Below are 25,045 nucleotides of genomic sequence, written 5' to 3' on the forward strand. Positions count from 1 at the left end.
CTCTTTTGGATGTCTTAAGTATGTTCCCTGCTGTCTCATGTCTCTCATTCATAATAATTACTTAAAGTAAAAACCTTCCAGTTCCAGGGGCTATAGAGGAACCCGTATTTTGGACACGGAGCAAACAAATCAGTTTGAGCATGTCTGCACTCGAAGAGCTTATTCAAAGAGTTAAGCTGAGTGGCCCTGGAAGCTGAAACTGCATGTTTGTTTGTGTGTGTGGGTTCCTTTAGCTCGATAATATTTTTCCTGCTCCTCTTAATCCCACATCCTGTCTGGTTCAAAGCAAAATATAGGGTTCTCTGCGTTGTTTTTTTTTTTATTTTGTTTTTTAAATCCTTATTGTCCTGCCTCCCCTGCCGTGAAGCTTCCACAGAACCCTTCTGCTTCAGAGCTCCAACACCACAACACCTACCTCCACCCCTGCACATGTGTAGAAAGCATTATGGTTAACATCCACCTCGTGGGGGCATTCGAAGCAAGTTCAGGGATAAGGTTTCCTCAAGCAGGTAGCACTGCATGGAGCCCAGCCAAATTGGACAGGAGGGAGATTTTAACAAAGATCATGTTTGATTGTGCCTGGTCCAGTAAGATTCCATTGTGCAGGCGCCTGGGAGTGTGAAAACAAGTATCTGTTAAACCCATCATTAATCTAGAACATTCCTGCAGCTCGCACTCTGCACCACGTCCATATTATTGCCATTGCTTGCCAATGCTTCTGGCTGTGTTGCATGCTGTCTGTACAACTCAGGTCAGATTAATCCTGATTCAAATAGACAGTAATATACCTGCAGCCACACTCTTAAAATGGCCAACTAAATTAGCATCCCGACATATTCAAGCTGAAGGAGATTATACAAACCTATCCTAAAATTATGTACATCTTATCTATTGGACAAGGTTTGGGTTTAAGCATGTTTTAAGCTTATTTACCGTACATTAACAGTAAACATGCACATCCAGTCCACTGGATTATAACAATATTTCTGAATCACTGAACAGCAATGGAACCACAAGGGATTTAATAATCCTTTTTTCATAATGGTTGCATTAATGATTTTTTTTAATTTCAGAAAGAAATGCAATTATGTTGCCAAATGCTGGGATTGTTCCAATAATTTCTAAAACAGCAGAAAAAATGTGCAACAAACAACAAACACTGTTTTACACAATGTCATATGAACAACTGGTCAGTAAATACACTGATTGAGGTTTCACGAACCATTATTTTTTATTTATTCCTGTAGGCTCCTTATGGAGCATAGGGCTGCAACAACACCACGCCAACGCACTCTGTTCTGGGCTGTTTTCTTCAGCTGAGTCCATGTCACTCCGGCGTCCTTCACTTCGCTCTCGACTGACCTTCTCCACGTCTGTTTGGGCCGTCCCACTTTCCTTTTTCCTTGTGGGTTCCAGTCTAGTGCTTGCCTTGTGACGTTGTCGACTGGTTTGCGAAGTGTGTGACCTATCCAGCCCCATTTTCTTTTCTTGATGTCCTTACCGACTGGGTTCTGGTTGGTTCTGCTCCATAGGTCTGTTTTGGAAATCTTGTCCGGCCACCTGATGTTGAGGATGCGGCGTAAGCACTTATTGACAAATGTCTGTATCTTATTGGTGATGGTGCTGGTAACCCGCCATGTTTCGGACCCATAGAGGAGGACTGCTTTCACGTTGGTGTTAAAGATGTGGACTTTGCTGCGCTGGGATAAGGCCTTGGAGTTCCAGATGGGCCGCAGGTGTTGAACGCTACCCTTGCTTTGCTAATCCGGCTCTTAACGTCATCGTCTGCACCGCCATCGATGTTGACCACGCTTCCTAAATACACAAAGCGGTCGGTCTCCACCAAGTCTTCTCCCTGTAGCTGCAGTGGCTGATGTAGTCGGTTATTCATCCGCATCACCACTGTTTTCTTGATGTTAATTTTCAGGCCGGTCTTCTCTGCCTCCTCCGCTAGCCGCGTTAGCTTGGACTGTGCATGCTGCTGCTTGTGGGACAGGAGGCCGACGTCGTCCGCAAAATCCAGGTCCTCTAGATGTTTGGTAAAGGTCCACTGGATGCCGGTGTTACTGCCCTCTGTGGTTCTTCTCATGATCCAGTCTATGACGATCAGAAAAATTGTCGGCGAGAGCATACAACCTTGCCTCACTCCTGTCTTCACTGCGAAGGGGTCTGTCAGCTTCCCGTTGTAAATAATCTGACAAGATGAGTCCTCATAAAGCTGCTGGATGATGTTTATGAGCTTTTGCGGGATTCCGTAGTGCTGCATCAGCTTCCAGATGGTCTCCCTGTCGACACTGTCGAACGCTTTTTCAAAGTCAACGAAGGTCGTGTACAAAGAAGTCTGCCATTCGATGGATTGCTCGATGATAATACGCAAAGTGGCGATATGGTCTATACATGAACGATCTTGTCTAAATCCTGCCTGTTCTGTTCTCAACCTCTTATCTACAGCCTCCTTCAGTCTCTCTAGGATGATTCTGGTCAGCACCTTGCTGGGGATGGACAGCAGCATGATTCCTCGCCAGTTGCAGCACTGAGAAAGGTCGCCTTTCTTGGGAAGCTTTACCAAGTACCCAAGCTTCCAGTCGGCCGGCACTTGCTCCTGTTCCCAAATCTTCACCAGGAAGGGGTGCAACATCTCTGCTGCTGCTGCCACATCTGTCTTTAGAGCTTCTGGGGGGATGCCGTCAGGGCCTGGTGCCTTGCCGTTCTTCAGGGACTTAATGGCTTTGATAATCTCTGTCTTGGTTGGTGGATTGATGTTGATACAGAGGGGTTCTTCTGCTGGTGGTATGTCAGGAACTGTTTGCGGTGGTGGTCTGTTAAGAATTTCTTCAAAATGTTCCCTCCATCTTTTCCTTTGCCCCTCATCACTTGTGATGGTTCTCCCATTCTTGTCCTTGACTGACTTACTTGGGTTGAAACTCTTTCCTGACAAGGCCCGGGTAATCTCGTACACTCTCCTCATGTTGTTCTGCTTAGCTGCTCTTTCTGCCTCTTCTGTCAAGTTGTGTACAAATTGTCTTTTGTCCTGTCTTACGCTCTTCTTCACTTCCCGGTTCGCCTCCCAATACTGTGCTCTGAGGTCTATCTTCTGTTGTTGGTCACAGCATCTGTTAATTTTCTGCTTCAGCTCCCTCCTCTTCTCTATCTTCTCCCATGTTCCCTTCGTCATCCACTCCTTCTGCTCCCTCACTTTCTTCCCCAGAACTTTGGTACACGCATCCTTCCAGGTCTTCTGTATCTCTGTCCAGTGGTTCTCTACTGACTCTTCGACCAACTCTGCCAGCGCCTCGAACCTGTTCCTGACTTCACAGTTGAACTCTTCCGCTGTCTTTTTGTCTTTCACAAGCTGTACGTTGAACTTGTGGTATGCTCTTCCTGAAGAATCAAAGAAGGATCTCAGCTTGGTCCTCAGTGTTGCCACCAGCAACTGATGGTCGGAGGCTGCGTCGGCACCGCGCCTTACTCTGACGTCCAGCACACTTCGTCTCCACTTTCGGTCAATAGTGAAGTGATCAATATGATTATCCGTCTTCCCATCAGGTGAAGTCCAAGTGGTCTTGTGGATCCTTCTGTGAGGGTAAATGGTGCCACCTATTACTAAGTCGTTGAACGAACAGAAGTCTATACGAACCATAGATACAGTAAAATACAGTGGTGTATCAGTTCTTCAGTTGCGTCGAGTTGCTTCAATGCCATTCACATATCCTCTCCTGTGGCCTCATGGGATAGTAAAGTGTCCATCGTATGCGCACTTCAGAATCTCGCTAGAAACAGTAGGTCATCTGGGTACTTTGTGCCTACTCTTTTAAGAGTTGCCTACTGTAAATTAGGACATACTTCTTTTGTCACTATAGCAGGGACGTATGCGATTTCGGATGCATCCTTTCTCTCAGGAATCAGACTTCACTGGTCATGCAGTATATGATCCACTAAAAATAACCGACTCAAGAGGGTGTGTTCGACTTGAAGTGGCGCTGCACAGACCGATTGGCGTATGATATCAAAATACTGCGAGAGCGATTCGAAAGCACACGGAGCCGTCTGCTCCCTATTTGCTCTTGTGGTACATGTACTTCACAAGTGGTGTCATACACCTATTGATCTGCGTAGTGTCGCTTCAAGTCAACAGTAGCGGCCTTTGCACCCAGTTCACTTGAAACGGGCCTCACAACAGAAGGGGCCTCCGCACGAAAAAAAGCCCCACCCACCGCCATGACACAGCTCACACACGGGGCTGAAATTAACAGGGGTGTTGGGGCAAAAATGGCACCAAGATTAATAAAAATGCTTCCAAAAACTAAGATATGGTGTTGAAATAGGTCTTTGAATGGCAAAGGTGCCTTGAACACACCTTTTCTCTTGGGAAATGGATTTTACTGGGTCACAGAATATATTTGATTCAGTAAAGAATCGACTCGGAATCATTTTTTTTTTTTGGAATTAAGACTACGAATAGTATGGCCCTGTCCCAAATGGCATCCTAAGCCTCTTCACAGTCTTCCTCCTAGTTTACATTTTCATGATGTAATGAAATTTTGACTGGCTTTCACTGGTCACGCTGTTTGTTTAGCTCTGAATAACATGGGTAACACTTTTAGAGTTCTGTCTGCATAGATGGAAGAATTCACGTGCAAGAACCGAGTTCTATTTTTTTTTTTTTTTCATTTTTTAAATGGAACTGAGCATTCTTTCGACATTTAATGCAAGTTAAACTTAGCTTTGTAAGATAACTTCATGTAGTTCTTCATAACAGTACGTTTTTTTATACCCAACTACATGGGTCAGCAAAAAGGCCTTAAGGATGCAATTTTAATATACAAAATCCCAGGGTTGTGGTAGTATACCATTGTCACGGGTGGTTGCAGGAAGGCAGACAAAGATAAGGATATATTTCAAACATGAAGGTTTAAATGGTAATAATATAAATGATAGCAAAACAGGCAGCAACACTATACACAATGGCACAATGTTGACTATACACAATGGCACAACTTAAGCAGCGAACACAAACAAGGTAATTGACTAAACACAGCTGAACTGAACTAACTAATGATCAAAACCATAGGAACAGATGAGTGACGGGAAACAGAGACAAAGCACATGTGGCTGACGAAAAACTAAAAGTCCATGAACTAAACGGAACATAATGGTGACAACCATGGCGTGTAGGAACTTCATTGACTGCTCGTTATTTTTTAAGCAGAATGGCTTGTTTGCCCTGCTGATGGTCTACTGAGCATATTCATAGGCTACTTGACATTTAAAAGAAAGCCACCTCAAACCTTCAGTGCATTAGGACTTAATATCTGTGTGGAAGCAAAATTCAATATAAAATTTGTCACATTAATGTTTGGTGTGGTATGAGGAACACAAGTTTTTGCAGTTACCATCTTTCCCACAACAAAACTCCCCTCTGGCACGCCTGCGTGGCCTTTTCTCTCTATCCTTCCAAAAAGTGATGACATCATACTTTCATAATGGATAATGGGCTTCATTAGTTCACATGGTAATAATCACCGTCAAATCAGACCACTCAAGCTGATGACTAATCACACTGCCAGAGACACACAAAATACTGTCAAGAGAGGAATGAGAGTCCTGAAGTTTTGGGCCACATTTTTCATATTCTTTTTTAACCCTTCCAGTCTTTCACTCACTGTGTGCCTCAGACACTCCATGAAGTTGTCCATTTCATACTGTTTGTTCTAATAAGATGACACACCAAAGAGATAAAGCAGGTAACATTAGCTGGTGGCTAATGATTTACACAGAGCAGGCCATTAAGCATAAGTCATCATAAATCTGCTGAGTGATTCGCCACTGGCTACTCACCAAATACATGTGGTGAAATGTTGATTTTAGTTTAAATTATCATATAATTTTATCTGTCTGTTATCTTGTATCTTCCTGTCAGAATAAAAAAAGTCCATTATAATGGTTATGATTTGTATGTTTAATTAACCATTACCATTACTGGAGTTTTCTCTACAGAATCATATAATGCAGGCTGCTGGCTTCATCAATTCACAACTTCATTGGTCTGTCTTTAAAGGAATATAAAACCAAAAATGCTAAGGAAAGGAACACACGGTTGATAATAGGCTTAGCTAAAATATTGTTCTAGGTTGTGTGGTAAACGGGAGCTTTAAACCTTCAACTAAGGTGCCGTGTTATATTATCTAACGTGGCAACTCTAGATTTATGCAAGTGTTTAGAGGTACAGTATAAATCAGCTATGATGTATTCCATACCTGGTGACATCAATCTAGCATTCACAAAGTAATGTGTATTCACATCATCACTTGCAACTTTAATCACATTAGCAACCTCTGATATTTAAATGCCATGTTGCTACAACAGTCATGTGGACCTCAGCTCCAGTATACCAATACGCCAAGCACAATACCATGCCTGAGGTTCAAACCTGACTAATTGATAAATATCAGGCCATTGTTTTCTTTGTGTTTGCTTTTGGAGAGTAATTTTAGTTGTCACACAAACCATTTCAAACCTATTAGTAATTTGTACCCTCAGTATTTATTTCCTGAATTGTTTCTCTCTTAACATGTCAGACGTAATGCAATAAAGCAATTTGAATGTCACTCTAAACTACAGTTGCGAGTAAGTCTAAGAGTCTGGATCACGAACAGCCACAGACTCTCACTGTATGATATGTGCATTTCACGCAACTTTATTGACTTTATTCTTCTTGCACAGATTGGAGCGCTCCCAACATTTCAGAATGAGAAGGTTTGTTTGGTGAGATAATCTCTGCAAAAGAGAACATATTGATGGGTGTGTGTCACTCCCCTTGTTCTTGTGCCGACTGTTAAGTGTGTGGAGACTTGCAGGGATTACGTTGTCAATGATGGATTGTAATTTTATTCTTTCATGGCTTTCATGGACTGGCTTCCTGTATAGAGGGAGAGTCAAGATTGCCTGAAGATGTAGAGTATAAAAAGTATGTTTGTGTGTGAAAGAGAGAATATATGCCTAAACAGAGGATAAATAATTAGATTTAACTTTCAGGAATTTTCTAATTTCCTCATTTTAAAGGGCAATAAACGTGTAAATTATACTGGAGACTTAATGCAAGGACACAAGGACGCACAATATATCGGGCAGGATAACTATCTGTCATATAACTGTCATATAAACTACAGAATGGTTACAAGCACTGCAAAGGGTCTAGACAGTGCAGGATACAATAAAACCAATGTCATCTCATTAGTAATTGTGGGGTATTTGTATGTAAAGTGTAGCTCAAGCACACTTTTTTGTATGTTTGCCTAGATGCTGAAATTTAGATTATTAACATATTGGCCACATCTAAAATGAAAGCATTTAGCATATTAACCACTTTAGAGAAGTGAAAATGTTTAGATTACAATAATATTGAGTTATTTTTTATTGTCTTTGTTCAATGAGATGAATTAAAAGTTTAATGCCATTACATTTATATTGATTTAATTCTGCTCTGTATAATTTCTGGTGCCATATACTTAAAATTCAGGCTTGGGTAACATGATGAAGTCCTTAAGTAACTAAACTAGTTATAGCTAGTAGCTAAACTCAAAATTGAGACCTTCTCCGACTTCCTAGGTTGAAAGCCTGTAGACTGATTTTTATCTCAAGGACACGTTTTTGCCGGGAACTCAAAAGGATGTGATGTTTCCGTGCGCTCCCGAGAGCCTCCTTTCTTTGACACATGAAACGAATGCTTATACAATGTTTAGGATAATGCCGAAACAGCCATTCTGTACTGTAATGTAAATGTGTCATGCAAAGAAAAGGGACTGATTTAAACTAAGATCTATATTGTCTATAGTCCAGCCATGGCCCGTCTGCAAGGGCAGGTTGGGCAGTTGGGCACTACGACGAAAATAATGCACTATAAACATGTTTCTTAACAGAATCTCAAAGTAGGCTTTTATTAAGCAAATCAAGGAGTGAATTACTCACCCACTGCTTTAAATCATATCTGTTGGGCATGATTCAAGTTAAACGCACAATAGCAGGCATACAAACACTTCACATTTAGTAAACCTAACTGGCCGATGAAATAGTTTATATTCTAAAATCTATGTTTAAGTTTCGTTTGGTGTTAATTAAATAACATCTGGAATGGTCCTCTTCCTAACATAAATGCAAGAGCTGCTACAACGTCCTGCGGATCACCTTTATGATTGGACAGGTCCAGCATCAGCATCGGCATCTTGTTGTAAAAAATGCTGAATCCATTCATGCCACACTTAGTAAGCAGATGCCATAGGCTATTATGTGATTTGTCAAATGCAGCTTCTTACGCAAAGGACCCTAGTTTTCACAGACTGCGATGGCTCATGCTCGAGTGAATAGCATTTATATAGTTATGTTTGTTCTAAAACCAGACATTACATTCTTTTCCTCAACTTGTAGGCTAATATTCCAAAACAACATTCTGAGGCAATAAATACTTCATTAAGGCAATTCTAAAATAGCATCCTATGCATGTGCCGTCAATCAACATTAGAGCGCCACCCTCAGGCATAATAACACAAGGACACTAGACCTCAGCCATAAGTGTCTGCATGTGTGTGTTCAGTTCAGCGATTAGAATATAAAGCTTACAAAATATCTAACATAAACTAGCGCCAAGACAAAAAAATCTGCCCTACATAAATTTATGGTCAGGAGCCTCTACTGCTAGTCTCAAATATATTTTATATTTAAACTATCATAACAGTGTAATTTGTATTACCTCATCTGTCGACATAATCCCGGTGAATTGCAGAGCTCGTGCAAACATTTCCACATCCTATGATCAAATGCTTTCTCAGCTGCTATTTTCTCACCACTGTAATGTTTGTTGTTTTGTTACTGAGAGGAAAGCATGCAGCAAATATTCACATATTCATTTAAAGTCCAACTGAAATCAAAATTGACCCTATTTACTTTGTTAGCGCATATTACTAGTCTTGTGGTGAACAATTAATCCGTGCAAGTAAATACACAGAAAAAAATAGCTTGCCGTCGTAATCTTTAATCAAAGTCTGAAAAGTTACTTCCGGTCTGGAATGGCGTCCCTTCTCTGATGACGTAGGTTTGAGGACTTGGGTTGGGAAACGCTTAACCACTCCCCTCAAACCGTTAGTCTGTCATGAGCGAGAGATGGAGAGGAGGAGCGCTAGAGTAAAACCCTGCCCTCTGTTCAATATTCCTTTTCACTGGGAAATACGTCACAACACTGGAGAAAAATCGTTTGCAACTTCCGGTTCACGCGGACTTTGAACCCCTCAGCAGAATGAACGGCGTCCAACTTCTTTTTACTTCTAAGCAAAGAGCGATAAAGAATGTCATGGGATCTTGAATCACGTTCAGTCTCTTGTTGTACTTTATGTTGCGCATGCACGACTGCGAGGCTGTGAGCACGAGCAAAGAGTTTGCTGGCTGCAGTTCACTTAACGGCCACCGGTGTCACTAATAACAAGGGTTTCTGAATTGGACAAATAGCCCCTCTAAACACAAAGAGGCCGATTCTACTGTTTCAGTATGTCTGATATGCTGATACACCATATGTTGTTCTCTCATGGCAGCTTGTGCATTCTCTGACCTCTGATGGGTGGAGTTCACTCTAGTCCCACATTCACAGTTCATTTGTCTGCAAATTCATACATCACCCCAGAATTCCCCTGGTCCACATCAGTGCAGTCCCGCTGTCTGTCAACCCAATCCAAGTTAAGTAGAGACTGCTGTCAGCTCCCATACACTGCCACACTGTATTATTCCCTGCAAGCATATCCTGTGGGGAACATTTTGTGTTTAATATCGCAATTCAGCCTTTAATTTCTGTGGGAAATACTTAATTAAATATAGTGCAAGTGTAATGAGCCCTGTTTCCATTAGTTTCAAGACAAAACTCCTAGAACTTGAAGGAGAAAAGCTATATGGTATCTTAATCTAATTTGTCACTACAAACACCTTAATCACTATGTTCAGAAGTTTAAACACTTTTTGAGTCTGTGAATAAAGTCAGAGTTAACTTTATAAGCATAAATATGTCATTCAAATCCACCAGTCTTTGAAAAACATTTGATGAGCTATTATACTGATGTTACAGTATGTATACAGCCTGTATATATGACTACAGTATGAGAACAAATGAAACAGCGTTTTGTCAGACATTTCCAGGAATGAATGAATAAAAACCCATCAAATTCTAAGTGGATTGGCTATGTGTTCTACACAATGAATAAGTATAATGAGAGTGTTTTTCTCCCAACGCATTCTCATCCTTGGGCGTCATATACTGACGCTTTTGACATTTCGTCTACATCGAACACACATGGCACCCTTTAGCGTCAATATGAGACGCACAGAGCTTTGTTCGGTTATGGGTAGGTTTAGGGCTGGTGTAGGGTTATGTTAGACCGCTAGGAGCCGCCTTCTGGCCCATTTCTATCTGCGTCTCATATTGACGCTAAAGGGTGCCATGTGCGTTCGATGTAGACGAAATGTCAAAAGCGTCAATATATGACGCCCTAGGATGAGAACGGGCTGTTTTCTCCATATTAATGTGCAATTTACAATCCACAACATACACTAAGCAGAAGCTATAAAGCAACAGCCCCAGTCACATTCTGTGCTCAGTGGAGGCTTGTCAGGACAGGACAGACAATAGGATTATTTGCTGCTTTCAAAGGGAAGTTTAAAGGAAAACGTCTGATTCTGGATTATGGCTTGTCTGGTGTCAGAAAATGTGAGACTGGCAGAAGCCCTGCCAACAGTGTGACAGGACACATTCAAATAGGAAAACAGATTCCCAAATAAAAATATGATGCCTGTAATCCTCTGATGACGTCTGTGTGATTGAATTCATAATCACCCTAAAAGGAAGTGAAAGGAAGGAGATGTGGATACAGATCCAGATTCAAGAAAAAACTGGACGGTATCAACTGATTTCTTCAAACAGTTTCAATTGATTTTAGCTTTTAGCCAAGTAAGAAGAATGCGGCATATCCTGCCATCTGCTGGACAACCAGAGTTGCAAACCTGGCCTCTTTATTGTGAACATTATACTATAATAAATCTCTAAATTATATTTTATTCATTCAGTTTTTTGCTCAAATATTAATTGTTCTCTTTTTATATTCTATTACATCAATATATCAATAGTATACATTAAAAGATAAATGCTGGATAATCTGATCCCCTTAAACCTTCACGTTTATAGATTTTACAAAAAATATATTTAGTTGCTATAGATTTGTCATTTGGCCATTTACTGTTGACAAATGAGTACTAAAACATAAAAAAAACTGCATATGAATGCAGTTTTTTAAAAGCAAGATTTCACATTTTTATTAGAATCCATAATTGATAATTAGGTTATACTCTGCTGCACATTTCAGACAAAAAAATACAGGCAAAACTAAAAATCATGTTTTAACTAGAAATGTAATGTTAAAAAGATGACGGCGCACCGAAGATTTAAAAAGGAGATTGCAATTTTTTATTTTTATTTTTTTGTCAATACTGAAAATCCTGCATTTTGTTTTCAGCAAAGGCTGCAACCTGGTTTCTCATCATCAGCTCAAGTTTCTAAAGCTGATGTAATGGTATTTCCTGTGTTTACTGTGACACTGTCACAATAGGAATGGCTTGTTGGGATCACTTTTCTCTAACCTTCCTCAGCACTCTCATTCTCAGTCAGAAATGTTAGAGAGACAGAATGAATCTGAATGTAGGAAATACCATTACCTGGCATAGCTGAAAAGGGGTGGTGATTTACATTCCATTGTATCAAATAGCAAAAATGCTTTGAATTAATTCATTTAAAAAAAAAAAAAAAAAAAAAAAAAAAAAAGTTGTTTAAACACATTTTAAAGGTGATTGAGATAGCAGGAGGCAGGAGACTGTAGTGTCCCAGATAGCAAGCAACCACTGAAACAATTTTAGGTCGATGTTGATGTGTCAAATTGTATTGAATTAAAATTGATAAATGTAAAACACTACTCTCTTGTGTCTTCTGCAGTGTGCAGTTGAGTGCACAGGAGTTTGTCACAGATACATGTATGTGCACAAATACAGTATGCATGCACAATTGTTGTACAATTGATGAACTTTACCGTTATTGAACTGAACTGAATCAACACTAAACTGATTTGAGCTGAATAATGACTCCATTGGCTTGTTAGAGCTGCTTTACAGCAGAATTTTTACACTATGAACAGAAGTGCAAGAGGCTAAACAATTTTTTATTTCTGAAAACATAGAGTTTTGATTTCTAAGTGATAGATGTACAGTATGTATATAAGTGTTTTGCAGACTTGGTCTGAAGATTAGTTATGCGAGTGACTGGTTTCACTGACTGGGCCTAACACTTTTAGTCAAGTCACCTTCATTTATATAGCGCTTTTAACATCCAGATTGTTTCAAAGCAGCTTTACAGTAATAATAGGAAATTAATGTTGATTCACTTCCATTGCAAAGATCATTAGTTATTAACTGGGCCACTTACATGACACCGGTCTAACTGAAAGCAGAAAACCCTTAATGCGTTCTGGCCGCTCATTTGCACGACAACGGTGCCTGGTGGCTCGAGAATGCAAACCCTGAAATAGGTTCCTAGGTGCAAGTTTTGAACATTTTTGAAAACGTTGTGTAAACCTTAAAAACATGATGGCTTGCACATACCGTGTGTAAGCATTTTTAAAAAAAGCGTAATATATTAATTTAACTAAACACTGAAATTAAAAAGCACATTTGTTAGGGTAAGAAAAAGTCAAAATATGCTTATTGATAATGTAATGCAATGCATGATGGGAGCCACCATAGTACAATACTCACTCATAGCTCCCAGCATGCATTGTGGCATGAATAAATTATGCAGCTAAATTCTTACCATTTTTCTTGATTCTTATTATGACCGCCGCTAGCGTAGCTAGCGAAAGCGGTCATATAGGGATTGTCAAAGTTTTTTTTTTTTTTTTTTTCTATCCTCTAACTGAATTTTTCGTCAACGATACCAGGGACACCGAAGCACCGGGGAACATGAAATTTGGTGGGCATGTAGCCCCACTAGACTTCTACGGAAAAATTTCGTTTGGTCCCCGGGGGCCACGCCACACCCCCCCCCCCCCCCCCCCGCACTGGGCCCCCCCGCACTGGGCCCCCCCAAAACCAAAAAAATGCAGTTTTTCCTAAATAACTACCTGAACCGTGGCACCGAGGATGAAGAAATTTTTATGGTATGTCGCTCTTAAGGGCCCACATCAACCTAGCCCATAATCACTCATTTGTGATTTGCGCCCCTCCCATAAAAAAGAAAATGCAATATTATTCTGCTTTAATCGCCCCTATCTTCAGTGGAGATGTTCAGAACTGCACCATATTTCATGTGTATGATTAACTTGACATCCTCTGGGGGTATCCTCTGCTAAGTTTCGTAGAATTTCATCCATGGGGGGGTATAAAATAAATTCATTTATGTGCACATTTAGTGACTGTACACTCATCGGCCTGTAGATGGTGCTGTTGAGCGAAGGGTTGCTGGTTTAGGATGATACTGTCACACACACATGCAGGAATACAAACAAACGCAAGCATGCACACACACTTGACATCCACACGCACAGACACACACCCATACACACACATACAAATCCACATGCACAGACACACACACACACAAACACACACGCGCACACATACATACACGCACAGACACACACACACACACACACACACACACACACACACATATACACAAACACACACACATACACATACACACACACACACACACATGCACATGCAACTACTTTTTTTAGGTATATACATAAACACGCAATACAGCCAAATTACTCCACGTCATTTATTTTTGTGGAAAGCCAGTGCAGGCCTGAGCGGCGGTCATATTTTGTACCGCGATGCGGTACATCTAGTTATTTGATTTAATTTGATTTTTGATTCTGGTCGAGCAAAATTATTATTAAAGACAAAATACTTTTTAATCAGTACATACCGTAGACATTTTATTTTAGCTTCCTTTGCAACTCATACATTTTTTTTCTTAAACACACTGTTACAAAAAGAGAGATAAAGCAAACTTTAAGTCAAGGGTCATGACTCATGAGCCCAACTAAAGTAAACACTGATCACCACAATCGTGTTGAATGACTTCAAACAAAACATTTTCAATAAAACATCTAAACCTCTGTTAAATCTCAATAAGAACTTTTGTCTATGCATGTAGTTACATAACTCACATTTAATACCGATTCAGGAACATGTCTAACTTGGCAAAATCATGGTGACCTCTGTGTCTGTGGTGGAACCTGGCTGCAGGACCAAGTGCAGTTTATTTCCAGTCTCCAAAGATCCAAAACCATGAAACAAAGTATAATCAAAATCCAAAACTCGACTATGAACAGACCTGGCAAATGGAAACATGGAACGGCACACGTACTTCAATACACGACAAAGTAACATGGCAAACAAAAGGGCTTAAATAAAGGACTATAAGGATCATATGACAAAAACAACCAATGAGAACAAAACATATGAAACAAGGGAACCCAATCAGAACATGACACATAAAACAAGGGAAGCACAAGAGGGCAAGGAGGTCACATGACAAGAACCAGGAACAAAACGAAATAAAAGACATTAAACAAAACCCAAAACCAACCGTGACACCAGTCTTCTTTCACAGGTGGATCCTATAAGTAATCGCACGACGAAGAATCATTAAAGGGAACGGTCTATAATGATAAACACTCAGGCAGGGGCAGGGGAAACAACCACTAAACAAAGATGAAATTAGACAAATAACTGAACAAAACAGGGAGTATAAACACACAGACTAAATTAGATAATTAATTAAACGTCAGGTGACCTGAATGTTTAATCAAGAGATCAAACTGAAAGCTAGGTCAAATGACAGGGAACACAGGCAAACAGGAACAGTACTGTGGTAGAAATTATACGTACCTGACTTAAGTTAACCTGTGGCATCTCCAGTCTGCGCTTACGAATTTATACTCTAGCACGTCTCCAGTCGACGCCTCACCCGTTATGAACACTATCACTTGGGAATCACTAGTGCTTCACTAAAGGCGGGCATTCACTGTGTGATGTCTGTGTGATTTCAGCAAGGTTACCTCTACTCACAATGAACGAGTTATGGAAGCTTGTTTCCGCCACAGAATAAAACATTTTAAAAGATAATTGCGACTTTTTATCTCACAATTGTGAGTTTACATCTCGCAATTCTGACTTTATTTCTCAGAATCGCGAGATATAAAGTCAGAATTGCGTGAAATAAAGTCGCAATTGCGTGTTATAAAGTCAGAATTGCGAGATATAAAGTCAGAATTGCGTGAAAAAAAAACTTTTTTTCTCGCAATTGCGACTTTATATCACGCTATTCTGACTTTATAACACGCAATTGACATCTTTTCTCAGAATTGCGACTTTATATCTCGCAATTGGACTTTATTTCTCAGAATTGTGACTTTATATCTCGCAATTGCGACTTTATTTCTCAGAATTGCGACTTTATATCTCGCAATTGCGACTTTATTTTTTTTAGAATTGCGACTTCATTTCTCACAATTCTGACTTCATATCTCGCAATTGTGAGATAAAAAGTTGCAATTATCTTTTAAAATGTTTTATTTTGTGGCGGAAACAAGCTTCCATAATAACGAGTAGATCGCATGCGATGTAAAGCCAAAGCTCGCGTTTTATGTGCTCACACTATACGGTCCGAACATCGAGCTGCGACTTCACTGCTCACATTATACGTGTGAAATATGCGCGATAAACCCTTGTGTTGGGTTGCGCCAATAGACCTGACAAAATCCACACAGGACTCCTGGCTCAGCTGGGGACCTTCTTCTTGTGAGGTGACAGTGCTACCAACTGAGCCACCCAACAACCTGGACAGTGATTGAATTGTTAATTTTTTACTGTCTTAATTTAGACATCAACCTTCTAAGTATTCCTCAATCAATTCATTATAAACAATACAACAGCAAAAAAATGATACAGTTATAAAATAATGCCTGTTTTCCCATAAAAAAATTGTAAAAATTGTAACAGTGGAAGTATATTTCTTTCTGCACTACAATAAGTGAATCTTTGATGACTGAATAATTGCAATTCAACTTTGTTCCACAATGTGGCAATGTCTGATAGCCTACACAATGATGAAGTGACGTTTCACTCATAGTTACCGCAGGCAGAAAACAACTTGAAATGTCTCAGCGATTTATTGCAAGGACTGAACGCAATCAAATATTAGTATCATTGTCACTTGATGGTGGATCTGGTGAAGAAGCTGTCAGCGATCAAAATATTGATTTTTAAGATATTGAAAATGATAGTTTTGAGAATATGTTTGAGATGGCGAATATGAGCTAGATGCTGAATGTACTGGAAAATGAGCACTGATGAGGACAGTGATGATGATATAAAACTTCTGCTTAAACTGAACCATTCCAAGCTCCAAAAGGTCACAAAATATGCTTTATTTTATTGTTACTCTAATATCAGGAGAGTTTTATATAGCGATAAGTAGAGATCCATCCGAATTAGATATAGGTCTGGGCTATAGACCCGAATATGTAACTATGATTGGCGAAACATTCATGCCTTTAAGGGTTAAATATACATATTCTCTTTTTTTAATCCTTCAAAATTCATAGTAGAATTTATTAGCTCGCTATAATGCCACAATAATAATCAATAAACTATTGATCACGTTATACAACGGGGCTAAAGGCTCCTTGGGGTAGGCTCCTTTGATTTGATTTTCCTCTAAACCATTAGATGGCACAAAAACTTACTCAGTACTTTCCAAAACATCTGCTTTTCAAGATAGGCTACACGTGGATTTATGGCTGATTCTTGATGCAATCTAATTTGATCTAACATTTTATGGTTTTTTTTTTTTTTTTTTTTTTTAAATGTTGTAAATTTAGTCTAAGTAGCAATTATGCGAATCACTAAAATAATTGATTATATTTTGTGACAATGGTCTTGTTAATGATTTTCAGTGTTGTTCAAACTCATTAAAGCACAGTTTTTCAATAACAGAAAAATATGTAAAAGTATGGTCGTAGATTTGGGGTAAAAGGCTCCCCTGCTTTTGGGGCTAGATGCCCATGATAATAAATATATGGCTGATTTTTCCATTTGTTGACATGACATGGTTAGATTCAGATGGTGAATATATTAAGTTTGGTGTCCACCTTAGAGATAATCATCATATTTATAATGAAACCATCATATTTAAAAAACAAAATTGATATTAATCATGTAATGAAATATGATTTAATGTTACTACTGTAAATCTAAACTAAATTATTATGGGATATCTTTGCTTTCAGAATCTTTACTGCTTAATAATTTGATGTACTTTTAAAATATATTTGATATTAACATATTTTAATGACAGTATATTTATTGAACAAAAATGAATTCTTCAGAAAATTACGGAAGCGTATTGCATTCACTTGAGAAAAAAATCTACTCTGTTTTTCTGAATTAATGAGTTAATTATCTCAGAATTACGAGATAATTTTTCATGAAAAAAAGTTTTTGCTCTGTTTTTCTGAATTAACGAGTTAATTATCTCAAAATTATGAGATATTTTTTTCTTGAAATAAAAATATTTGCTCTGTTTTTCTGAATTAATGACTTAATTATCTCAGAATTATGAGATAATTTTTCACAAAAAAATATTTTGTTCTGTTTTTCTGAATTAACGAGTTAATTATCTCAGAATTATGAGATCATTTTTCATTTAAAAAAATGTGCTCTGTTTTTCTGAATTAATTACTTAATTATCTCTTAATTCTGAGATAATTAACTCAATAATTCAGAAAAACAGAGCAAAAACTTTTATTCATGAAAAATTATCTCGTAATTCTGAGATAATTAACTCAATAATTCAGAAAAACAGAGCAATAACTTTTATTCATGAAAAATTATCTCGTAATTCTAAGATAATTAACTCGTTAATTCAGAAAAACAGAATAAAATATTTTTTTTATGAAAAATGATCTCATAATTCTGAGACAATTAAGTCATTAATTCAGAAAAACAGAGCAAAAACTTTTTATTCATGAAAAATTATCTCGTAATTCTGAGATAATTAACTCGTTAATTCAGAAAAACAGAGCAAAAACTTTTTTTTCATGAAAAATTATCTCGTAATTCTGAGATAATTAACTCATTAATTCAGAAAAACAGAGTAGATTTTTTTTCTTCAAGTGAATGCAATACGCTTCCGTAGAAAATAGTGCAAACTTTGCTAAAGTGATTGTTTTGAACAAGTATTAACTTAGACATTATTAAAAACATATTATTTGAGCTTAAGTATTTGTATAAATACTGTACCTTTTGCCCCGTGTGTGGGGTAAAAGGCCCACCTGCACCTCATACATTTAGGTCTATAAGATATTTAAACAAAATAAACTACTTTAATGATTTATTTTCACGCAAAATCTGTTGCTCCATAAATGTTTAATACAAACATATGTATTTTTTCTGCAATCATACACTATGGGAATAGTGAAAAGCACATTTTTTTCTTAAGGTATGCCTTTAGCCCCGTGGTACCCTACACAAATGTTATAGCGGTTGAGTGAGTTAAGGTTTTTGTCATCATTTCCTCACTGTCATGTCATTCCAAATGTGCATGACTTTCCCGTGGAATAATTTTTTTTATTTTTGAAGAACGTTGATGTTCAAACAACATTGACTTTTATTGTAGACAAAAAAAAAGAGACATTTTTCCAAAACATCTTATGTTAAAAATGACACAACCTGTGTTAAATTGTTCTTACACATCAATGGGTGAGTTTTGGGACAAAGCAACAGTATCACACAGTAACAGAACTATCAAGTGTCAAGTTTGACAACTCTGATTCTAACCCAATGAAACTGAAAATAGTAAATGTTGCACTTATCAGCGCATTAAAGGATGCAATATCCCACTGAAATAGTATGTATTTTCAACTTATAGCAGTAGCTTATTACTTTAAATTATACCATGGTTTGGATTAGTTTATAAATTAGATTAGTACTAGAGGACCTTTGTAAGCTACAATAAAACAATAAATCATGGTTGTTTTGCATCCTTTTCAATGTGACATCTGATACTGATCCTAGGCAGGCAGCTCGCTGTTGCTATAGCAACCTTCTCAGGTGAACGCAACCTATTCGAAATAACCTATTTGGTGCTTGGTAGAAATTTGTACTGTTGTATTCCATTGTATAAGCCAAACTTTTCCTCAATAAACTAGAAGCTTTCATTTATAATCTCTTGAACTATAAAACTGAACGGAACAGTAATCGCCAATACAACACAACACAACAATATGAAACAGAATGGTAATAATTACAATAAATATAGCATTATTAAAAATATTATCTCCATTATATAAAAGAATAACAATAAAATATATTTATATTTTCTGCTGCCTCTAATTCTTACTTCACTGCTCAAAACCATTTTTAATGGCTAGCTGCGATTTATATTTGACACCACCGATGTGGATGCGACATCAGGCAAAATGAATGTTTGTTGTTACCAATATCATTGTAAAAATACTCTATTTGAAGGCATATTTGTTACCAGTTATTAATTTATTTTGCAACTAATGGTGTCTGGTTATTGGACGGTTACCACCAGGATAAATTGAAGTGGTTTGCCCGTTTTGATCTCCATGGCTTTCTGATATCGATTAAAACAGTTTTTTTACAAAGCCACTGATATGACTAGTCTTTATCTCATGTAATTGTGTACAAGTGGACCTTAGTCTGTTAGCATAACTAATGTGATTAGCATCCACTAGATGGCAGCAAAGATATGCATTTTTTTTTTTAAACTGTTTATTTACACCACATTGTAACTGTCTCTATTCACTTACCAAACCAGCCTGAGCCTCGAGTTGTACAATGTGAAGGGCCCCAGACCTGCTAGTAGACAAAGATAACACGATATGTTACCATACAATGCTAAACAAGCCAAATTAAGTTCAAACACAAAGGCTAAGGCACTTTATAAAATTGGTCAGAAAATGTAAAACAAGTGTTCTTCTCTCTGTCTCTATGAATGACTTCTCAGCCGATGCTTAAAGACGTTCTATAAAATGTCACTATATTACTGTCAGAAAATGAATGTGGCTAAAACAAAATACCATTGACATTTTACAAGGAAGTCCACATCACTGCAAATAGAAGGACCAAATAATTATTTCTCATAGTTTGTGTTAATTTTGGTTTTAATTTCAAACAGGTACAGTAGCCACAATGTCAAATAGAAATATTTACTGTGGAAGTCTGCTTGGTCCTGCGAGTCTCTGCATATAGAAAGCATATCTGAAATAACTGTTTTGAGAAAATGCATGGCAAGAGACCATTTGTAATCATTGTAATATGACACTATCTATCTCTCTCAACTTCTCATTTCTGGCACAGGAAAAGGGAGGGAACTTTTTTTCAGCAAGCGGATGACTTGATTCTTGCTCTGTTTCCTTTGAGTGGTTCAATCAAAAGCAGCTCTCTGTTTAAAGTTCCTGTCAAGATAAAAAAAAAAAAAAAAAAAGTTTTACTTCTAAAGGGAAAAAAAGGAAAAAACTCCCAGTCACAGGTCATGGATTTCTGAATAAAATATTATGAATGTAAGGGGCATCTGAATATTTTCATTTAGTATTTATCAGATGTTCTTAACCAGAACAAAGTACAAAATAGCTTTAGATATATGAGACCATTATCTATCTGTCTATCTATCTATCTATCTATCTATCTATCTATCTATCTATCTATCTATCTATCTATCTATCTATCTATCTATCTATCTATCTATCTATCTATCTATCTATCTATCTATCTATCTATCTATCTATCTATCTATCTATCTATCTATCTATCTATCTGTCTATCTGTAAAATGTGCGGATTTGCATACAACCCTGTGGTTTGCTGTTTGTTGCATGACCATACTTTTGAATAGGCTGTTCAAACACAACAAAATATAAATAGATGCATGACAGCTTGCTCAGGTCAAGTCAAGTCACCTTTATTTATATGACGCTTTTTACAATACAGCTTGTTTCAAAGCAGCTTTACAGTGATAACAGGAAAATAATACACCAAAGTTTTTTTCTAGAAAATAGTGTCATTGTCCAACTTAAAGGGATAGTTCCCTTTGAAATGAAATTTTGGTATGTTTTAGCTTACCTCAAGGGCATCCAAGATGTAGGTGTCTTTGTTTCCGGAAGTAGTTTCAATTTTGATATTTTTAGGTCAAACCGTTCTTGTTTGTCAGTCATATAATGCAGGTCTATGGTCACCACCTCAAAAAGCATGCACAGAGTCCAAATTAAACAATTCCCCATCGTAAGTACACATTGATGGCCTAAGACACGAAACGAGCGGTTTGTGTGAGAAAACGAACAGTATTTATATCGTTTTTACCTCTTGTAGTGATGTGTCGTTCATGAATGATTCGTTCATTTTGAACGAATCTTTAATATGACTCGGGACTACCGAGTTGTCTAAAGGTAAGCTAAAACATACCAAAATTTTATTTCAAAGTGAACTATCCCTTTAAGTAGGCTAAGTTCAGTGATGGTTCATTTCTGTTGTAAAAAGGTTATTCATTTAGTTAATTTATCTATACAGCCACTCTGGAGAGAACAGTGCTGTCATCGTCCAGCTCAGTTCAGTTCTCATACAATGGTGTCAATGCAGGCAGATCAATAATATTGTTGAATATTAAGTGTCCCCAACTTAGCAAGCTAAAAGCCAAAGGTGACAGTGGCAAGGAACCAAAACTCCATCAGGAGACAGAATGGAGAAAAAAACCTTGGGAGAAACCAGTTCTCTCCTCTGGCCAACGAACGAACAGTTCGTTGTTGTGGGGTTGTTGGGGGTTATTTTCTCCATCTCTATCAGCTTGCAATGTGGCATCATTTGTTAAAGTCACATAGTGCGCATTCTAATTAGGGAAGTTTGAGCCATTTTGGCTCAGGCGCAAAGAGCTGGATTAGGTCAAGTTAATCAAACCTGAGAGTATGGCACCCAGGTTCACTTTGCTAGTCACTAGTAAATAACTCTGGGCTTTGCTAGCCCAGATACACATAAATCAAGCCACTAGAGTTAAGCCATTTGGCAAAACAGGCCCAGACACACATAGATAGCAAACATGAGGTTCTCATGATTCTTCTGTTCTGTGCAGCAGCAACACATATGCCTCAACAATAGATCCTCTTGTGTTGGGGTGCTGTAAGTTCTATTGCCTTTCTAACATCTCTGTGAGGGTTTATGAATGTCTATTAATGCAGCAGCATGTTTATTTACGCCAAATCCAAATACTTTAACATTGCCATATTCGTCAAAATGCTAAAATTATTTAGAGAGTTGTCATGATTACAATATGTAGTTCAATCATGAAACTTTAGAGGGCGCAGGCTGATAGGTCCTTACTTGCAGTCTACTAGCAATCACATCATTATCGCATGGCACAAGCTGATTGGCCTCTGCTGATTCTGCAACCAATGCTGCTCAACATTTTTTGCTCAACATTCAAATAGTCTGGTTCAGTGTTTTATGTAGGCTATAGGGCTGCTTATGTTTTTTTCTGTTAACTTTTTTGAGACATATTGCCGATTTTTTTCATTGAAAAATGAAACTTTGTTAAAATTATTGCTATGCCCCTGGTGCAAACAGACCACGTTGTGGCTTTAGATTCACTTGAAATCAGAAAAAGGAAACTGTCTAGGCAGAATTATTTCAATGGACCTTATAGGAAATGGGAAGCTTGTGACTATTGCCCTGTGTTGCTTAGAATACTCACGAATCAGTGTCACATGGCACAAATACTGCTAATTTGGAAGCAACTCATGTTTCATTCAGTTACTATGAATTTTTGCAAGAACCACCACAGATTTCACCATTTCTTACTAAGCAAAAAAAGGAAAATAAAAAAGAACCTTAAAATATCTGGGTTGATCTGAGAACTGGTAAATCACATGTCAGTAAGCAGTGTGTTCACTGTTAGACATTTCACACATTGTTAAAAAAACATACATAAAATCCTAAACAAAACGTTAGCATTTGACAAAATGAATGTATGTCATTGGTTGTTTAGCTTATACAATTATTATAATGAAATATCAACCATTACATTCGTAAAACTGCAGAATATAAATACATTTTTAAGCAGTCAAAAAGGAAATGTCCAACACAGGACAAAACACAGTTCTTTTCACAATACATGAAACATAACCCCACCTTCAAAATAATTCATGTACACTGGTGGCCAAAATAAGTATTTAAGTGTCTAAATGTTTTTGAAAGAAGTCTCTTTGATGCTCAAGAAACATTTCTTATTATTATCAATGTCTGACTGTCTACTCCTCCATTTTTTCCACAGCATAGGAGTAAAAGTCGTCATCAAAATAATCTTTAAAAAGTCAGCACAATGTTTTTGTCCACTTTTGCAAATAAATGAACTTCTCCAAAGATTGGTTCCTGTTCAGAACTTGGCTGACGACATCAGAATGTTCCATGGTCTGTGTGTGTGTCCACAAACACACAGAGAGAGAGAGAGAGAGAGAGAGAGAGAGAGAGAGAGAGAGAGAGAGAGAGAGAGAGAGAGAGAGAGAGAGAGAGAGAGAGAGAGAGAGAGAGAGAGAGAGAGAGAGAGAGAGAGAGAGAGAGAGAGAGAGAGAGAGAGAGAGAGAGAGAGAGAGAGAGAGTTTCCATATTAGTGTCAAATTATTTTTAACCTCCTTTTTTTACATTTTTATTATTCTTTTTACTATAACTTAAGAATATATATTTGTAAACAGCTTTTTGTCAATAGCATATTCAAACATTTCAGATGAACTAAATTAATTATGCCAGATTAAATTTTAATACTTACATATCCTAAATTCTGTCCAAAAATGCTGAGATCCATAGAGAGAAAAACTGAAATCGATGATTTTAACCCATTTCAGCTTGTCTGCAGTGAAGGGGTCCCTGTTTGAGACAAATACACAGTAAGACACATGCAAGAAATCACTGTGTGATGATCGTTCTCCTTCCTCCAGTAGTTAACCCACCTGTGCGCTGATATTAGGACCTTCCTGGTCAGGTGGGACTGGTAGAGAGTCTTCTGCCTAATAAAATATCAAAATAATGCAAAAAAATATAAACTTAAGTTGTTTAGAATGGTAGATTTGGTATGAATGAATTAGTGAGAGTTTTACTGCAGTGCTTACCTGGATACATTTAATCTGGTGAAACTGAACAAAGACAATGGTCCATCTTCTGATTGGTTCATTTGATGTGTAATAAATATGATGCAAAGGTCACTTATTTGACATAAAGTTAGCCAATTTTATAGAGATTTTATAAGATATTGTATGCTACCTGCACCAGTGGCTCCAAAGCACTTGTCAAATATTGCTGATCATTTCAGCAAACTTATGTCAAAATATATCAAAAATATGATTTCAAGTACAGCCTAGGCCTACCTCAGAAATCTTGCTAGAAGTCACTGGCGTGAATTGGCGCTTTGTTGCAGTTGCCTTTAAACACATACAAAAATTGCAGTAAATATTAAATTCCATAAAACAAACTATAATATGTTATAGTTTGCAAACTAATGCTAAAACTAGAAAAGTTGGACGCTAGCCATAAAACTTGTTAACTAACATACAATGTTATTTTCTCATCAGTAGGCCAACATTAGCTACAATCAAAACAGCATTTCACATTAGTTAATTTAATGTTAATTTAAACATTATTTGTAAACACTATTTCTGACAAGGGACAAACAGGTTTGCATTTTGCATTAATGGTCCGGTGAAGGTAGCTTCAATGTGTCCAATGTAGACAGCCTTTGGCTGTTATATTATAGCGTTGTAGACACGCGGTGTAAGGCAAAAATTAGGAAATAAAAAGCACGATGGAATGGTGCCAGCCAGAGAGGCCGTTACTGTCACGGTCACGTTCTTCTGTCTTCGTCTGTGTGTGCACTACACTTCCCAGAGTCC

At 37.8% G+C, this 25,045-nt stretch overlaps 1 long non-coding RNA gene across 1 annotated transcript; it reads right to left on the reverse strand.

The window, feature by feature from the left end:
• Nucleotides 1–23,928: 23,928 nt before the first annotated feature.
• LOC308681052 lies at nucleotides 23,929–24,694 on the reverse strand. Its single transcript, XR_014028976.1, has 4 exons — nucleotides 24,524–24,694; nucleotides 24,269–24,317; nucleotides 24,110–24,166; nucleotides 23,929–24,026 (listed from the first exon to the last, which is right to left on the reverse strand). It is a non-coding gene; the product is annotated as an uncharacterized lncRNA (long non-coding RNA).
• Nucleotides 24,695–25,045: the final 351 nt, after the last annotated feature.

Source organism: Scardinius erythrophthalmus, assembly GCF_964197995.2.
Source record: "Scardinius erythrophthalmus genome assembly, chromosome: 2".
In the NCBI taxonomy this organism is placed as follows: Eukaryota; Metazoa; Chordata; class Actinopteri; order Cypriniformes; family Leuciscidae; genus Scardinius; species Scardinius erythrophthalmus.